Source organism: Canis aureus, chromosome 11 (genome assembly GCF_053574225.1).
Source record: "Canis aureus isolate CA01 chromosome 11, VMU_Caureus_v.1.0, whole genome shotgun sequence".
Taxonomy (NCBI): domain Eukaryota; kingdom Metazoa; phylum Chordata; class Mammalia; order Carnivora; family Canidae; genus Canis; species Canis aureus.
In genome coordinates, this window is record NC_135621.1 from 28,478,822 (window position 1) to 28,497,141 (window position 18,320).

At 58.5% G+C, this 18,320-nt stretch overlaps 1 long non-coding RNA gene across 1 annotated transcript in view; it reads right to left on the bottom strand.

Moving 5' to 3' along the window:
• LOC144323694 (uncharacterized) overlaps nt 1–6,736 on the bottom strand; it is a 42,575-nt gene extending 35,839 nt beyond the window's left edge. The window contains exon 1 of the long non-coding RNA XR_013389065.1: nt 6,666–6,736. This is a non-coding gene — a long non-coding RNA (uncharacterized LOC144323694). The remainder of the gene's footprint in view (nt 1–6,665) is intronic.
• Nucleotides 6,737–18,320: the final 11,584 nt, after the last annotated feature.

The following is an 18,320-nucleotide window of genomic DNA, read 5'->3' on the forward strand; positions in this document are numbered from 1 at the left end:
TGACCCAGGCTCCGCCCTGGTGGCTGTCGCTGCACTGACATTCCTGCACTAGCACTGACATTCCTGCACTAGACACGAGGACCGCTGGAATCTGCCAGGGGCCGATTCAGGTTCTTGGTTTAGACAGAGACCCCACCTGCCTCGGTTTCCCCTCTGCACTGGGTGAGGCAGAAAGGATAATAATGCTTGATTGTCAAGGACCTTGCACGCCTCAGGGGCCAGATGCCAAGGATTGTTTTCCATTCTTAGGAGGGTGGGCCCTTCCTGCCAGGAGAAAATTCTGAGCTCCTGCACCCAGGGAGGGGTAGATCCTGCCACCACCCCCCGTGACCACATACCCGCCACCCAAACCTGTGGCATCAACGGCTTTCTTTCTTTTCTCCTCTCTTGGCAAAGGTACCTGCCCAGGACCCAGAGGACAGGCCCTCAGCTCCTTTTGTTTGCTCAGAAGCGCCCTCTCTCTTCCCGCCTTTGCTATTCAGGCCCAGAGACACAGCCCCAAGGCAGGGGCTTGTGGAATGACCCCCCCACCGGGGGCTGGCTCCTTCTGCTCCAGGATGGCTTTCGGTCTGGCTGTCTGGCTGCCTGGCCGATGGGAAGATTGCAAGCTGGTGTCCTCTGGGACAATGGGATTTTTGTTTGGGAATTTGCTGCTACTCAGAGCCCGCTCCCATTATTCCCTAAATCCATTTCCATGGTTATGATCTTTGGTTGCAAGATGCTGCATTTCTGAAATTATTTGGTTATAAGAACCTTGGGCCTGGAGTGGAAAATGTTCCAATATTCGATGGTCTTGGAATTTTCTGGTTGTAAGAACCTGGGGTGCTAGAATTTTCTAGCTCAAAGCCTCTGTGGTTCTGAAAGTCTGCATCCAGCTGTCCGCAGTCCCAACACCGCTCTGTGGGTTGAGAGTGCTGTGGGAGCTGGAGGGTGGCGGGGGGCGCGGTGGCCGGCCTGGTGCACTGCTGTGGGCCTTGGCGGCAGCCCCGGCACTAACAGCCTGGCAGGGGCCACTGCCTGGGCTCATGGCTCAGGTCCTTGACCCAGAACCAGCAGGGGACGGGACAGGAGGGGGACCCAGAAGAGGTCAGGCCAAGAGCCTTCCACAGGCTTTGCTACCTTCCCTCCCTGGTCCCCCACCTGTTGCCGCCTGAACTCACAGGGGCTGAGGGTGCCAAGCCCACCCAGGGCAGCCCCTTATCAATGAGGGGAGGTCCCAGACACAGCTGGGGAGGGAGGGGCTCACCTGGCCCCAGTGAGGGCAGGGGCAGCCCAAGACACCCCCCACCTCCCACTGCCGGTGCAGGGCTCTTTCTACAGGGTCTCATGCGAACCAGCCTCTCAGACGCCCCTCTTCTTCTGTGGGCGTATGGTGTCTGGCCACAGATGGAGCGCCCACCTCATGCCCTTGTAACACCCACCGTCCCAGATCTTTGACCTGCCAAGAGTCAGGAGCTCAGAGTTTGACACCAGGGGGCCCCAGTCTTCCCGTCTGGGCACTGGAGGTGGTGAGCTCTCTGCCCTTGGGGCCCTGACCACGTCCACTCTGACGGTCTGCTTCTTCAGCACCCCCCACCCATGCACCAGCCCTCCTCCCAGACCCCCCTGTGCCCTCCTGGCTCCTGCGAAGGGGCTCCCTGCCCCTCCCTGGCCTCGCTCTGGCATGTTCCCAGCCGGCCCGTGGGAGCTGGAATTTGGAGCGGTCCCTGGCGTGTGTGCACTGCCTCCCGCCTGCCGGGGCATCTCCCCTGACTAGAGGCCAGGAATTCCTCCCGCTTGCTCCCAAAAAGCCCCCGGGGAAGGAGGAGCTGTGGGAAGGGGCAGGGAACATACTGGAAGTCAGGACTGAGTGGGGGAGTGGGGTTGGGAAGGAGCCCTGGTCTATGGACACCCAAGGTAGGACAGGCAGGTGGGGCAAGAGGGCAGGATGTGGGTGAGTTCTGACCACAACCTCCAATCTTGTCTGTGGTCCCATCGTGTGCACCGGTGATGACAGTGTTAGCATCCTTCTCTGCCCTTCTATAGAGATTCGTTTGTTGATTCAAAGGTTTGCTGAGCACTTACTACACGCCAGGCATTGCGCTAGGTTCTGGGGACACAGCTGCGAGTGGGGAGAGGCTGCTTACATTCTGTGCGAGGACAGGCGATAAACATGGACACCGTCTGAGCTGTGTTCCTGTGAGTTCCTGGGGGCAGGAGCCACCTGGCCTTCGGGGGGCCCTGGGTGTCATCTCTCTCGAGCACAGCCCTCCTCCACTGCTCACGCTTCTCCCCGGGCCCTCACGCAGCAGGGTGCTGGGGACCACGGCCCTTGGCTGCGGACAGTGCCCTGTGCTGGGCTCCTCCCAGGCTTTACTGTTCTCTTGCTAACCTTGGGAGAGGCTCTGCTTAGTGTCCCTCTCTGTGAGATGAGGCACTCGGACCAGAGGTGATGGGTGCCTTCTGGTTTCCAAGGCACACGGAGGCCAGTCATCCCCAGGGGGCTTTGGCGGGTGATGGGGGCTGCCCCGGGGTTGGTGACGTGCTTCCAGCTGCCTACCTGGCCCGCCTCAGCTTGCGTGGTCCTCCAGCTGTGCGGCCCAGAGCAGTGATGTCACTGCGGGGGAGACGGTGACCTCAGGTGGGGGTTATCCCGCTCCAGGCTCCTCTGGCCCATCGCCAGGCCTGCATCCCATGGGGAGCCTTCATGGCTTACTGTGCTACTCTGAACCTGGACCCTCAACCGAGGGCCAGGCCCTCATCTGGACACGAGTCGGGTCCCTCCAAGCCACAGTGGCACACCCAGAGGCCAGGGCAGAGGTTTTTCTCGGCAGAGCAAATTGTGGCTCAACCCTAACCAATTGTGACCTTGGGCAAGTCACTCTCTCTTGCTGGGCCTCAACTCCTGTCCTGAAATACAGGTCAGGGTCCAAGCAGGGTCCTCCGGTGGAGAGCAGGTTGGGGGGGCCTGACCCCGAGCAGGTGGCCCTGAGCCTACGGAAGAGAACTCCCTCAGTAGGTCAGATAATTCCAACACTCCCTTTAACAGCACCAAGCTTTAAAGGCACCAAGAAGCTGATGTTGCCTTTGGTCACCACCCCAGTCCTGCTGCCTCTTCCACGGCCCCAAACGGAACACCTGATCCCCCACCCCGAAACTGCTCCTCCCTGGCCACCCCCAGTTCAGTAGATGGCACCACTGCTCACCTAGTTTCTTCAGCCAAAAGCCCACAGATCCTCCTGGCTGCACACAACACCACTGGCAAATCCCCCGTCGGCCACGAAAGTCACAGCCCACAGACGAATGGGCCCTGGCTGCGTGTACGCGCAGGTCAAGAAGGGTCAGAGCCGGAGGGTGGTCCCCCTTGGTGGTCAGGTGGGTGGCTGGGTACTGACCAGAAGGAGAAGAAGGGAAGCCAGAAATGGTCTGGCTCTCGATCCGGGAGCCTGTTTTACAGGTACGTTGAGTTAAAAAAATCTAATCATCAGTCTCGATTCTTCTCTTCCCTCATCTACCTCGTGCAGCAGGAGACCGAAATCCCCACTGGCACACACCTTCCAGTCCACAAGGCGGGGCGGGGGTGGGGGGCCGCCGAGGAACAGGAGAACAGCCTGTTGTAAAGCAGAGAGCAGGAGGAGGTAGGAAGGAAGCAAAAGGACGTGGCCAGAGAGGCGAGCCCTGCAGCCAGCGAGAGAAGGTGTCCTGGGGAGGGAACTGAGGACAGGTGTACAGATATGGACTGTGGGCACTGTGAGGTCACCACGAGGGCTCAGGAGAAACAGAAGGCACGAAACAGAGATGGGCAGTTGTCATTTTAGGGGCGATGGACAAGTGAACGGACGTTGCCAGACGGCCCAGCCTTTGCGCACAGTGAACACACCCGGCTGTGAGGGTGGTTTGGACACGGTTTCCCCCTGGATGTTCTCCTTGCACCGCCCACCGGGCCTGCTCTGATCCGAGCTGCTCCCCGCAGGAGGTGGAGGGCGTGGGCTGGGACTCACGACCCGGGCTAGATCTCATCTCCCTTGCTCCTCGCTGGGTGGCCTTGGCAAGCTCCATCCTTCCTGAGTTGGGCCCCTGGACTGTAAAATGGGGATATTCACAGCCCGGCAGGGTGACGTGCGCCAGAGGGCGCAGGGGTCCAGCCCGGCCAGGCCCCTGGGAGGAGCATCCAGCGGCTCCCTGGGGCTAGGGCTTTGGAAGACGAGTTCTTAGGGAAGAGAAATGAATAGGGGGGGATGGAGGTGGTGTCCAGGGATTTGGATTTTGGTCTGGGTGACTTGGGGCAAGGCGCCCTCCTTCTCTGATTGATCACTGCTTGGTTCTGAGATAGCTGGCACCGCTGCCCTTTGGGGCTGGGGGCAGGCGCAGGGGTGCTTCAGCTTGTGGAGCCCCACGTGGCAACAGGGGGGTGTGGGGCGGTGTCGGAGGCCGGGGCAGCGGCAGCTCAAAGTGTCTGGGGCAGACAATGGGCACTGTGTGCGGGGGAGCGGGGTGGGGCGGCGTGGGTGGCATGGTGGCACCCCAGCAGGAATGCGCTGGCCTGTCTGGGAATGTGAGCACATCACTCCCCTCGTGGCCTGCTCGCCGACGGTGGCCTCGCGCCCACCCTGCCGCACGTGGTTCGGCGGAGCCCGGAAGGGCCTCGGGAGGCACGGGCACACCGGGAATTCCTGGGTCCCTGCTCCCTGCAAGCCTGAGCAACCTCCTGGGCCTTGGAGGAATGATGGGGGCGGGCGCCCTGAGCTGCCCCGTGCCGCTGGCTCGCTGGGTGGCCTAGGGCGAGGCCCTGCCTCCTTCCTGGCCTCAGTTTCCCTGTCTGTATAAAGGGTCTCTGATGGTCCTGTAGGGACTTCTTTGGGTTAAAATATCTCACAAGGCCCCATCACCTCCCTCTTGCTGGGGCCGCTCTGTCCACGGAGCGGGGACTTGGTCTGTCTGGGTCAACCCCGCTGTCCCTGGGCCCAGAACAAAGCCTGGTCAAGGCTCTGCTCAGTAAACCTTTGCTGAATGAAGATGTTTTCAGTATCTTTCGGATCACATTCTGCTTGCTGCCCCCTGGTCCCTTTGCTACACTTCTCATCCTGCCTCTTGGTTGCCTTGATCAGGGGGTTTTCAGGGCAGCGGGCTTCCCTCTCAGCAGCTTCTAGTGGGTTCAGCCAACGGGAGGCGCTAGCAGATGGGGGTGCAGGACCCGAGGGGTGTCTCACCCCTGCTCTCCTCCATCCAGCCAGCCTTCCCCCCAACCCAAGCTCCTGTGTGTGTGGCCTTCCTCCCTGCCGCCCCTCTCCCCGGCTCTGCCCTCAGCCCCTCCTTGCCCCTCAGCTCTGGGGACGCTCCCGGCTCCTCCCCTGCACCTCTGCACAGTTCATCTGTCCAGCTCAGAGTGGCTCCTTGTCCAAGATCGCTTGTTCTAAAGCCCCTCCCGTCTGCTTTCTGCCAGGACGCTGCCCCGTGGGCTCGTTTTATCCTCCCAGCCACTGGACCAGCGGCTCGGTGGCTTTCATGATCCCCACTTTACAGAGGAGCAAACCGAGGCCCAGGAGGTGCTGGGATCGGCTCCACAGCTGCGGCCAGAACCCGGGTCTGTTACTCTCCTGTCTGGGCCCTTGGGTCTCGGTAACACTTGATCTTCAGTTTTTCTGACGGTCACGGTATTAAAAGCTTGGGATGCTCAGGTGGCGCGCCCAGCAGGCGATGAAAGCCATCGGTCCTGTTCTCTAAGTCAGTCTGGCCAGGCCCCGGGCTCCGGGCCAGCGGCCTCTTGGAGGCGTCCCCCCCCGCCCCCCCAGGGCTGCAGGGAAGGGCGGCTGCGTGGGCCAGGGGACGCCTGGGGCAGGTGGAGTCGAGCGCTGCGGGCTCCGGACGGTGTCCATCTGTCCCGGGGCCAGCTCTGTCCCGCAGCCAGGGGAGCAGATGGCCCCTCCCTGGGGAACTCCCCGACCGGCCGGTGAGCCCGGGGTCCAGACAGGCTCCTGAGCTCCCGAGGTGGCCGCTGGATGACTTCATGGGCCTTTCCCACTCCTGAGTCACGCTCGCTGACCCCTTGGGCACCTCCTGAGGGAGGAGAGTCGGTGGCTGGGCTGGTGGGCAGGGCAGGGCTGTTACCTAACGGTGCAGGGGGAGGCGGGGGAGGTGGGCGGCGTGATGCCTCCAGGGCGCTGTGTGGGGCCTCTCTGCCCCTCTCGGGGCCTCAGGGACAACATCACCACTGGGGCGGGGTGCATCTGAGTACCCCCCTCCCCGTTCCGGCTTGGGCCTGTGGATGTGGCTGCCCCACAAAGAAGGGATGAAAGTGTCCCTGTCTGGTTCTTCCCCGCTCCGCCCCCAACACAGGTGTGAATCAGCCCAGGTGAGGAAGCTGACTCACCTTCCCACCTGGCCCTGGAGAAAGGGCCACTTTCCCTTCCCTGGGGGTTGGAATCAAACTTGAACTTGACTGTTACTTGCAGAAGGGAGTGACTCTGACACTTGGGGCAGTGGCGGCGGGGGCGGGGGTGGGCAGACACAACGCACAGACTTAGGGTGTCAGGTCCCTGGAGGAAGACGCCAAGCACCTCCTAAACGCCAGGCTCGCGGCGTCCACTTGGCAGACACTATCTTAGAGAATCCTCAGGCCACCCTGTCAGGTAATACCCTCTGTTAGCAGATAAGGAGACGGGGGCTCAGTGCGGGGTGTCACTCACCTGAGGTCATGCCGCCCAGGTGAATGCCTGTGGACGGGGATCTGACCCAAGCCTGGGACTTTTGTTTTGGGAGGAGCTTTCTTGCCTCACCTTATATCCCCAGCCCCCGCTCTGAGTTCAGCCCTAACTCCTTAGAGACCAAGCGAGGCAGGGAGGGGCAGGGGCGGTGCAGAGCCAGATCCCTTCTCACCCCCACCCCCACCCGTGTGTGTCGCAAGGTCCAGGGGTCGCCAGGGAGGGGGTGAGCTCCTCCTCTGTGCCCCCATCACGGGTTAAGACTTTCCCCCCAACATCATACTGTTGTTAATCTTTAAACAGCCTGATGATTAATTAATTACTAAGACCCATGGGGGCTTGGTAGAGTGGGTCTGAGACCAGGGTGCCCTCTCCCCAGCCCCCGGTTCCCCAGCCACCAGTGTGGGCAGAGAGACCCACAGGTGAGGCCCGCCACACGGAGGCAGATGCAGACAGGGCAGCTATGTCACTGCTGTGGGCAAGCCCTGCTCTGCCCTTGGCCCTGGCCACAGTGTAGCCTGGGGATGGCAGGGGACAGGGCAAGAGGCAGGGCAAGGGCCACCAGAGGAAGGGAGACAGAGCCCAAGAGGCCAGGTGGGGTGAGGAGGGCTCTGGGGCTTCCTCCCGGCCTCAGTTACACGGGCTCTGCTGGGCTCCTCAGGGCCCACGGCAAGCTTCCCTGGTGTCCAGCACCAAGGACTGTCTAAGCCCAGCAAGTGTCTGCTGACTGGACAGGACGGGCCCGGGGTGGGTTCTGACCCTTCTACTCTGTCACCAGCCTGAGCCTCAGTTTCCCTCATTTGCCTGGCTGTCCTGCTTGCCTCCCAGGGTGAACCCAGCAGAATGATTCTGTAGTGGGAATGCTGGGCACTGCAGCTGGTGGCATGGAGGAGATTTGGGGGCAAGGTACTTGCTGAGAAGCAGTAAGGAGGGGACACGGGACTCCTAATTCAGGCAGTGACCTGGGCCAAATCCTTTCTTTTCTCATCTGGGGGACGAGGGGCTGGGATCAGTGAATGTCCAGGATATTGGGGGGATCCCTAGTGGCGAATGGGTCGTTGATGCCACGAAGAGCCCCCCCCCCCCGACTCTCCTTTCCTCTCCCCTGTCCCCAGGATGAGCTCACCCTCCCAGGACGTGCTGGGCTGTGAATGTCAGCCCTGCCCATGGTGACCATTTTTACCTCATTTCTGAGGACCTGGCCTCCTAGAGAGCCTGAGACCTGAACCCTAGAAGGCGAGGAGGGGTCTTTGAAGACACATGGTCTTCTGGGGTTTTAGAAGTTTGGGAAATTAAAAGGAAATAACACAAGTAATCCATAAATGCATAAGCATGCTCTCATTGTAGGAAGGCATACGGGCCTTCCCGCCCTGTCAGGGTTCAATCGAGTCCCCGCAGAATTCATGTCCACCCAGAACCTCCAAACGTGACCTTATGTGGAATAAAGTTCTTTTGCAGGTGTAATTAGAATAAGGATTTCAAAATAAGATCATAACTGGATTGAGTAGGTCCTAAACCCAGCACGAGACAGGAGAGGAATATTTGAAAATGAAGCCCTGGGAGTGAAGGACCCATCTGGGACACAGGCAGAGACTGGGGGGACCAGCCACCAGCCCCACAGACCGGAGCCACCAGGAGCTGGAAGAGGCAGGAGGGATCCTCCCCTGGAGCCTTTGGAGGGAGCGTGGCCCTCATTACACCTTCATGTAATGAGGCCTCCGGGACTAAGAGAATCAGTCCTTATGTGTCGTCTTTGGCCACCAAGTCTGTGGTGATTTGTTACAGCAGCCACAGGGTACACACCCGGGTCCCCCGCCCCTCACAGTCTGCCCTCTGTCCCCCCAGGGGCTTCTCTTTGCTCTCCGCACGTGACTACATCGTACAGAGACTGTGCTCTTAAAAAGCTCAAATCTGTGCACACCCCTCGGGATGTTCTGTCAAAGGCTCTCGCCCGCCCACCCACCCACCCACCCACGTGTGTCTGGGAGAAGGTCCAGGTTCTCCCTCTACAGCTGCCTTCATCCCTTCTACTAGTCCCTGTGTGACCTGCGGTCCCTCCTTCAAGGAGCCCTGGCTGATGGGCATGCAGGTCGTTTCCTGCTCCTCGCCATCAGACGCAATGCCACGACGAGCGTCTTTGCTCCAGCCCTTTGGCATCTGCTTGGTGGTTGGTGATGCATAGAAATTTCCTTAGAAAGGGAATTCCTGGGTCAAAGCGTGAGCTGGTTTGCAATTTGATTGGTTTCGTCAGATGGAGTCAATATGTATGAGAAACTGTAGACTCTTGAGAAAGAGAGAAGCATGGAAATGGACTTCTGGATTTTATAGTGTTGGAGACTTTCAACCCCAGAGCCAGGAGACTCAAAGGCATTGGGTGAAGGGCCCTGGAAAGGACATCTGTGCTGGGGTCTCACTCAGGGGGAGCCTTGAGTAACCTCTTGCAAACCCTCTGTGGGTCTCTGTCCCTCTGGGGTGTGCAGAAGAAAGCAGAGGAGATAGGACTGGGGCCTTAGGACCCTGGTGAGGGGGGGGCTGGGGAGACTGGCATGGAGTGAAGTACCTCCCCAGCCTGGGCACCCAGCTCCTCTGCCCCACATAGGCTGCTCCTTTCTAGCTGAGGTACCAGGCCAGTTGGGCTTCGGGAGCCACACACAATGGCCCCTCTATGTGCCACTCAAAACATGTGCATGGAAAGGGCCAGATGGGGGTAGAGGAGGTGGGGCCACTTGGTCTCAGGCTGACCTGATAGCCTCAGCTGGAGGTCTGGGGTCGGGGCAGGGCAGGGGGCTCTGGGCTAGACTGGCTAGCTGCCTGCCTTGGGCCCCCTCCATCCTCACTCTGGCAGTTTTAGAACACACCGTCCCGGTTCCCCCTGGTTATTCACCCTCCTTTTATTGAGAGGTAGGGGTCTACGCCTCCTTCCCTTGCATCTGACTCTTGTGGATTCTTGCACAATATGGAGGAAATAATGCTATGTCGGAGCCTAGACCCAGGCCGTGAGAAATGGCAGCTTCCATGGCCCACCTCTTGGGACACTTGCTCTTGGAACTCAGCCACTAGGTCGTAAGGAAGCCCCCATGGCCAAGAGAGTCACTGCCAGTGTCTCAGAATAGGCTTGGGTGTCACACCCAGCAGCCATGTGCTCTCTCTGCAGATAGTGATCGTACTGGTACTTGCCCCACAGGGCCCTGAGAGGGTGAGACGGGACGATGCAGGGAGGGGCCCGGCATGACATGAGCATAGGGCGAGCAAGCGGGAGCTGTTATGACTATTGGCTGCTGTGGTTATTTTCGTAGGCACTAGAAAATTACTCCAGGCTTTATTAAAACAGGTAGGTTCTTCACTGCTTGTTCCTGCAGGGGCCTCCCCCTCCAGGAAGCCTTCCCTGATCGCCCCAGGTTGGGCCACCACCTCCTCTGTGCAGCTATAGCCCTCTGTTCCACGCTCACCACAGCGTGAGGCCCACTGTGTGGCCACGGCCTGTTTATAGCTACCGGCTGGGAGCTCCTCAAGGGCCTCACTAGAAGGGCCAGCAAGTGGGTGAAGTGTCCAAAGTAAGGGCAAGGTGTGTACGCACAGGTGGGGGCCCTGGGGTGCTTGTGTAGTTGAGTGCAGCTGGGGTGTATGCTTGGATGGGTCTTGGGTGCAGGCCTCTGTGTGTTTTGGCAGGCCCGCGTGGTGTGCGTGTGTACACATGTGCACGTGAATGCGTGCGTGTCTGCAGGTGCATGTGGGCCCGTCTCTGCTGCTGTGGGTGACTGTGTTCATTCACATGCGTTCATGTGTTTGCATCGTGTGTGTGTGTGTGTGTGTGTGTGTGTGAGCGTGCTTCCAGGGCCAGGCTGCTGCCATGAGAAGCCTCCCCATAGCAGCTGCTACACCCAGGTCCCACCGTTCCTCATTTGAGAACTAAAAATAGCCGTGTCCAGCTCTGGCCCAGCGGGCAGGGGGCCGACGGGCAGCCCCACAGGGCACCCGAGCCAGGCTGTCGCCCTCCGCCCTTCTCGGGCCACCATCCTCCTTGCCTGTCCCCGCCGCAGGCTCCCATGAGCTCACGCAGGGCCTGCTCAGCCAGGGCAGGGAGGAGGTGGGGAGGTGCCGAGGCCCTGCCCCTGTCCGGGCGGCTGGACCCAAGCAAGGCCTGATAAGGTCAAGCGTGGAGTGGGGTCCGCCCCCTTGCTCCCCGCCAGGGCCAGCCGGCGGACATGAGTCAGCACAGGGGGCATCGGGCAGCCCAGACCTGACCACTGGCTGGCGGCAGAGGAGGCCCGGGGGTGGGCTCTCCTCCCCGGCGCGGCAGGAACTGGCCAAGGAATCACCTGCCAAGCCTTGACCTCGCTCTCCGTCTTGAGGAACACCGCCTCCGCTTCCACCCAGAAAGCCCCTCTCGGGCCCCCAGTGGGCTTCCTGCCCCGTCTGCTCATACCCCTTGGCATCCACAGAGGGCGCCTCCTGGCTCAGCTGCCCTGCCCCAGGGGCTTCCATACACCCCCTCCAAGTCCTCCCTGACCACCCCTCCCCAGCTGTCCCAGGCACCTGCTGAGCTTCTAGCTCTCTCCCCAGAGCCCCTCACTCTCCACAGGGAAGCGTGTCTTTTTCACCTCCGTGTTGACACTGTGGTCCTTCAGTCCTTGTCCATCACAGCCTGGGAGGAGGTGTCATTCCGTCCTCCTCTACGGGGAGAAGCCAAGGGATGTCACTGGCCCCAAGTCCTCATTTATTGTGTGACTTTAGGCTACTGGCCTAACCTCTCTGGTCTCCTTCCAGGAGGGATGGAGGGAGCACTAATCTGGTGATGCTGTGTGTTGTGTAAGGGGACACCTGGAATTCTTGAGGCATCCTGCAAATCCCACCTGGGGCAGGATATACCCGGGGATCCCCCGACACAGGCTCTATGGGGGGCTGTGCAGCCCCCAGCTGGACCGGAAGTTCAGGGGTGGAAACCAGCTTCTGGCTGGAACCCAGATGGTCTCTGGACCTGGGGCTGAGCCATTCCCGGAAGGAATCCAGCTGCTCCAGCTGGATGGACCGGAGTGTGAGGGTATGGCTAAGGGACCGGGAGCTGCCCCACTAGCTCATGAAGGAAGGGGCCCTGGCCTGGGGCATGTGTAGGGTTATGACAGACCCCAGGCTGTGGATCCTCAGCTGAGAAAGGGGAGGCATGAAAAGAGGAGCAAGGACTCCTTGGCCTGGCTCCTGAGCTCTGAGCCAGCTTCCCCACATTCTGGTCGCATGACTCAGTTTCCTCAACTGTAAAATGTGGTTATAACTGCCTCACATCACAGAGTTGTTGGGGGTACCGAGTGGCTCAAGCACACAGAGGCCTGGTAAACAGTAGGCCTCATCTGGGGCACCTCCCCTCCCCCATCCTCTCTGCCTCCCAGACCCCAGGACACCTGCAAATCCTTGCTCAGTCCCAGGCTCAGAGAATGACACAAAGAGGGGAAGAGGGGACAATGAAAGCAAACACCCTATATACTTGCTAACAGGCTCACGCATGTCCAACAATCAAAATACATCAAAGGGTGTGGAGTGGAAACGTCCCCCTCCCACCCCTTCAGTCGTCTTCTGGAGGCTTCTCCTAGAGACGGCCTATGCAGATAGACTCAAATATATATTATCTTTTTGTTCTCCACCTTAAGCCCACAACCGTAAGTGGCAGGTTCTTCCTCGCACCTTGGAGCGCGGCCCACACCAACAGACACGGGGCTCCCTCGTCCCTCTCCACCGCCGAGCTGTGTGGGGGCCCATCGTCTCTTTCACGAGACTGCGGATGGATGTGTCATTTATTTATTTATTTAGGAATACAAGAGAAGGGCTTACTGAGAGTGTCCTTCCTTGTGTCTGCCACGGGGGCCCCGGCTTTGAGTGTGGACTCCGCCACAAACCACACTGGGTGGGGTGCTGGCGACTTGCTTCTCCTCTCTTGGCCTCCGTTCTCTGGCCTGCGGAGATGGAGGTTGTATCCGGTACTGAGATAATTTGCTGATTGGTGACCCACTGGCTGGACCCTGTTCATGAATGTGTTTTGCTCCCCTATGTTTCCCAAAATCTGGAGATTCCACATTAAAATCCTGGCTTTTGGAAATTCAAGCCTGGCAATAGGCGGCTGGAGCCCTTTGGATGAGGCAAGGGTGCTCCGCTTGGCCACATGCCCCACCACGCCCCATTGGCCACTTGCATTCTCTCTTGCCTGATCCTGTCAGCCTTGTCTGTGTGCGTGTGCCTTTGGCTGCTGCTGTTAGAGTTGTGCAAGCATAATGGGGGCTTTGTGAACTCTCCAAAGTCGGGGGATCCTTCACAGGTCCAGCTTCACCCTCCAAAGTGTCTGGGGTTGGGTGGCTGGAGCCATGGCTCGTGTAGGCCTGGGGACCCAGGCCCTAAGCAGGAGGCTCCAGAGCGTCTCCTCTCCCAGAAGGGAAGAGGAAGTGCTGGCACCACGTCTGGGAAGGGCTCCGGGCTCTGAGCCAGGCAGCTGTGTCCCAAGTGGCAGCGGCTAAGTCTTCTTCCCTAGTCTGGAGCCGGAAGCGAGGCTACAGGCACCTGGAGTTCCCATCTCCTGGTCCCCAGGATGCAGATTCCTGTACGCCACCCCCACGCCTTCCTCTTCCCCACCTACGTTTGGCAGCCACATCCTGTAGGTTGGGCAGGGCCTAAAGGGGAGACAGGACGTGGGTGGGCTCCCATGGGGGACCTCAGTGGCATCCTTTCTCTTCTTGGCTCCAGGGTGCCTTGAAACATAGTTCGAAAACCACTGATGGAGCCCTTTTGACAAATGGAAAACAGGGGTCTGGGGTGAGGAAGGGTGGGAAGGTCGGACCCTGGGGACCATGCAGGCGCCCCAACCCCCAGTCTACAACAGAGCCTGGCACGTGAAAATGCAGTGTGTGGTGCCCCGGCCCACCTCCCCTGGGAAGCCTGCCCTGAGGGTCCCCCAGCCTTGCTCTCTCATTTGTCCAGAAGGCCAGGGAGGTGTTGGGGCTCTATCACTTCCTATGTCGGACACCCCATTTCTCCAACAGCCCCTGTGCAGCATCTGCCAAATGCCCACCCCGCAGGGTTGTTGTGAGCGGTGAATGGGATACAAATGCAAATAACACGAATACTAACCCCAGCCATTACCCCTCCCTGAGCGCCAACCAGACGCTGCGTCTCATTTGTTAAAACAGCTTTATTAAGATCTAACTTGCATCCCTAAAAACTCACTCATTTAAAGTGTGTGATTTGGGGCACACCTGGGTGGCTCAGTGGTTCAGTGTCTGCCTTCAGCTCAGGGTGTGATCCTGGGGTCCTGGGATCTAGACCCACATGGGGCTCCCTGTGGGGAGCCTGCTTCTCCCTCTGCCTCTCTCTGTGTGTGTCTCTCGTGAATAAATAAACAAAATCTTTTTTAAAAAGTGTGTGATTCAATGGTTTTTAGTATGTTTATGGAGTTGTACAAGCATCACCATCATCTAATTTTAGATCGTCCCTTAAAGAAACCCAATCCGCACTACGCCCTGTTCCCCTTCCCCAGCTGCCCGTTGTCACCTGCATACTCTATGGATGTGGCTCTTCAGGACTTTTCAGATCAACGAAACCCACACACAGTGGAAGGTCTTTTGCGACTGGCTTCTTTCACAGAGCATCATGTTGTAGCATGAATCAGCACTTCATTCCCTTTTTTTTTAATGGCTAAATAATATTTCATTGCATGGATTTACCACATCTGATTTATCCATTCATCCCTGGTGGACTCTTGGGCTGTTCCCTCTTTTTTGGCTAGAATGCTTCTATGAACATCCCTGCACGAGTCTTTGTGTGGACATATGTTTTCGTTTCTCTTGGGTGTATGCCTAGGCAGAGAGCTGCTGGCTCAGATGGCAACTGTGTTTAACATTTTGAGGAACTGTCAAATCATGTTCCAAAGCCGCTGAATCATTTTACGTTCCCACCAGCCATGCACGAGGACTCCCATTTCTCTGCATCCTCACCAACACTGGTGTCTAGTCTGTCCTCCTGATTACAGCCATCCTAGTCGGTGTGAACAGGCACCTCGGTGTGGGTTTGATTTTGTTTTTGTTTTTTTTTTTAGGTAAGCACCACACCCAGTGCAGAGCCCAACATGGGACCCGAACCCACGATGCTGAGACCAAGACCCGAGCCGAGATCAAGAGGCAGATGCTCAATGGACTGAGCCACCCAGGCGCCCCCTGAATTTGATTTTGGCTTCTCTAACCAATGAACCATGGCGATCGTCTTTCATATGTAGTTTTTGGAGAAATGTCTATCCAAATGGCAGGGTCGCATTTAACCCTCACAGCGACATCACAAGATTTGTACTATCGTCAGCTCCACTGACAAAGGAGAAAATTGAGATTCAGAGGAGCTCATGAGAGGTGGTGGGGACAGGGCCGACGAGCTCTGGGCCACAATGCTGGGCACCGAGTCTGGGGAAGTGGATCTCATGTATTACAAAGTCTTCAGAGGGAAGGCCATTGCTGTGGTGGGGATAGGGCGGTATTAGGACCCCCCATCTCCCAACCCTGGGGCCTATTCTATTTCTGTCTGCCTCTGTTTCATTCTGTGACTTTTTTTATTTTTAAGATTTTATTTATTTATTCATGAGAGACACAGAGAGAGAGAGAGAGAGGCAGAGACACAGGCAGAGGGAGAAGCAGGCTCCCTGCGGGTGCTGATGTGGGACTCGATCCTGGGACCCCAGGACCCTGCTACCTCAGGATCATGCGCTGAGCCGAAGGCAGATGCTCAACCACTGAGCCACCCATGTGCTCCTCATTCTGTGACTTTGGACAAGACACCTCCTGCTCCGGGTCTCAGTTTCCCTATCTAACATTTACTCTGCTATGGGAACCAGATTTGGTGCTACAGGTGAATTCACTGACAGACGAGGGGCTTGGTGGTTCCAAGCCCCAGGCGGCTCCCCCTTGTTCCTGGCCTGCCTGGCTGGCTGTGTGCAGGGGCCTCTGTTCTGGGTCTTGGGCTAACACGTGTGATCTTGGGCGTCCCATGCTGGGAGGTTGGGGTCCACGGGGAAGGCCTTGCTCGGGCTGGTGGTGAGCGGAGAGCAGCTGGTCAGTGCCTGGACTGCTGGTCTGTGGGAAGCAGCACATTTGTCCCTTGGCTGAGGGTCCTCCCCACTGTCCACCTGCTGCTTCCACCTGGGGGCGGGGGGTGAGGCAGGAAGCTGCAAAGGGAGAAGAGGAGGGTCAGGCTGGGGAGGAAGAAACTGAGTAGCTTGACTCAGCCACTGGCTCGCTCACTCATCAGCTGTTCATTCAGCCCTGGGTGCCGGCCCTCCTCGGCCCTGGGCCTTCTAGATGCTGAGCACCGGATGGTCATGGTCGCGGGGATGCGCGGAGGGGGTGGACCCCGCAAGCCTGCGACCCGTGCTGTGAGGGGCACACGCCCCGGCCCGGCCCCACGGAGCTCTGGTGGAGCTGGACAGATGGAAAGAGAAGAAATGCAGAATCGCAGCTGTTCCTTTGGGTGTTTGCCAGGGGCCAAGCAGTGCCCAAGGCACTCGGACAAGTGCAGTCATTTAATTCACTGTGCGGCACTTTCATGGCCAAAAACATCATCATCTCTGTTTATAGATGGGGAAACTGAGTCTAGGAGAGGAGCAGGGAGTAGGTCATGGGGCCCCAGTGAATTAGTTGCAGAGCTGGGGGTAGAACCAGATATCCTGCTCCCAGCTCTAGGTCCCCTCCCCACCCTGAAGCCCTTTCCTCTCTTCCCCACCCCACCCCCTAGAACTCAGACCTGATGCTTTGCACCCCCTCCTTGCCCCCTACCTCACAGGATCTGACCATTGTTTGGGACAGCCTTCCTGTGTGCTGAAGAGAAACTTGCAGCAGCTGGGGGGTCTGGGGTCAAGCCCTCAATGTGACTTGGGCAAGACCCCCACTTCTCTGGTTCTTCATCAGTCAGCAAGAGGGATGGACTGGGTGCTTTTGGAGGGGCCATGTCTTAGGGGAGCTCTGGAGAGCATGGGCTGGGTTAGGGTGGGCTCCCTGGTGAGGTCTGGGTAGAATGAGCTTGGGGAAGGGTAGCTGCCGCCTTTGGGTCATTTTCCAGGGGACACTGGAGACTCGTCCTCCCTCCCCAGCAGCTCTGGCCGGCTTATCATCTGCCTGTCTCAGGCGGCTCTTCCGAGTGGCTCCTCAGATTTCAGCCTGGAGTTTGTGATAGTGGGATGGTGGGAGACCCGGGGGGCAGGTGGGTGGCCCCGCTGCTAGTAGGGCTCTGGCACCCCGTCTCCCCTGGGTTATCTCTGGTTCGGGCCAGGCTGGGAAAGTGAGAAGCTGTGTTATCTCCTCCACTTCCCTCCGGAGATAGGGCCGCCTCAAAGCCCTCTTGTTCCGCCCCACTCACACCCACCGGCCCCCGGGAAAGTGGGGAGGCACCAAGGCAGCACTGGGGCCATGGCTGGGGCAAGGGGAAGAAGTGAGGCTGGGGGACTGAGCACCGGGCGGGGAGCAGGGGGCCTGGAGGGTTTTCAAGTCTCTCTCTTCTCTATACTCGCTGAGCACCTATGTGCCGGAGCAGCGGGGAGAGTGTAGCCCAGGCACTGGCCAATCAGGTGACTGAGGGGCAGGGATCCCCTTCTGGAACATGGGGTACACTAGTTACTAGGAGGTCTGGGGGTTCTCAGGGAGGGTTCGGGCAGGTGGGGGGCTTTGGGAGGTCCGGGCAGAGGCTGGATATGTTGATTTGGGTGTATTTCAGGATTTTAGCAACCTGTAGGTCCTGATGCCTCCCAGGCTGCGGAGTCATGGTGAGGAGCCCCAGGGGCAGAGGCACCTGCAGCTCTTGTCTGCAAAATGGGTCTGGGAGGGGCTCGTTCTGCACAGACCGTTGAGGTGGAAGCAAGGTCCTTCGTGCTTCCTGCTGCAGGCTACACGGCCCAGCCCTGCTAGCTTAGGGTGACCCAATGCAAATGTTACTATTTGCCTTTGACAAAAGTGGCCCTTTAGCATTCTCAGCTGCAGTGAGTGTGATGAATGCAGGAATTCGGTTTCCCAAGCCCCTCTAGGTGATGAGGACCCAGCAGTACGTGGGGGCTGGCCGCCGCACTAGGCCCAGTGGGAAGACAGGGGACCGCTGGCACGTGGCACCTGATGGCTCCACCGAAGTGTGGCACACGGAATAGCACCTCCCCCCCCCCCCCCGGATGGTCATGTCCTGAGCCCTGGAACTCGTGACTGTCACCTTACGGGGCAAGAGGGACTTTGTAGGTGTAAGTGGAGGATCTCGAGACAAGCTGTTAGCATGCATAATCCATGTGGGCCCCATGTCATCACAGCATCTTTATAAGGGGGAAACACACTGAACTGTCCACTTAAAAGTAGTTAAAATGAGGAGCACCTGGGTGTCTTAGTAGTTGAGCATCTGCCTTTGGCTCAGGGAGTGATCCTGGGGTCCTGGGATCCAATCCTGCATCAGGCTCCCTGCAGGGAACCTGCTTCTCCCTCACTCTCTGTGTCTCTCATGAATAAATAAATAAAATCTTTTTTTTTTAAAAGATCGGGATCGAGTCCCGCATCGAGCTCCCTGCCCGAAGCCTGCTTCTCCCTCTGCCTGTGTCTCTGTCTCTCTCATGAATAAACAGAATGTTAAAAAAAAAGAAAAAATGACAAA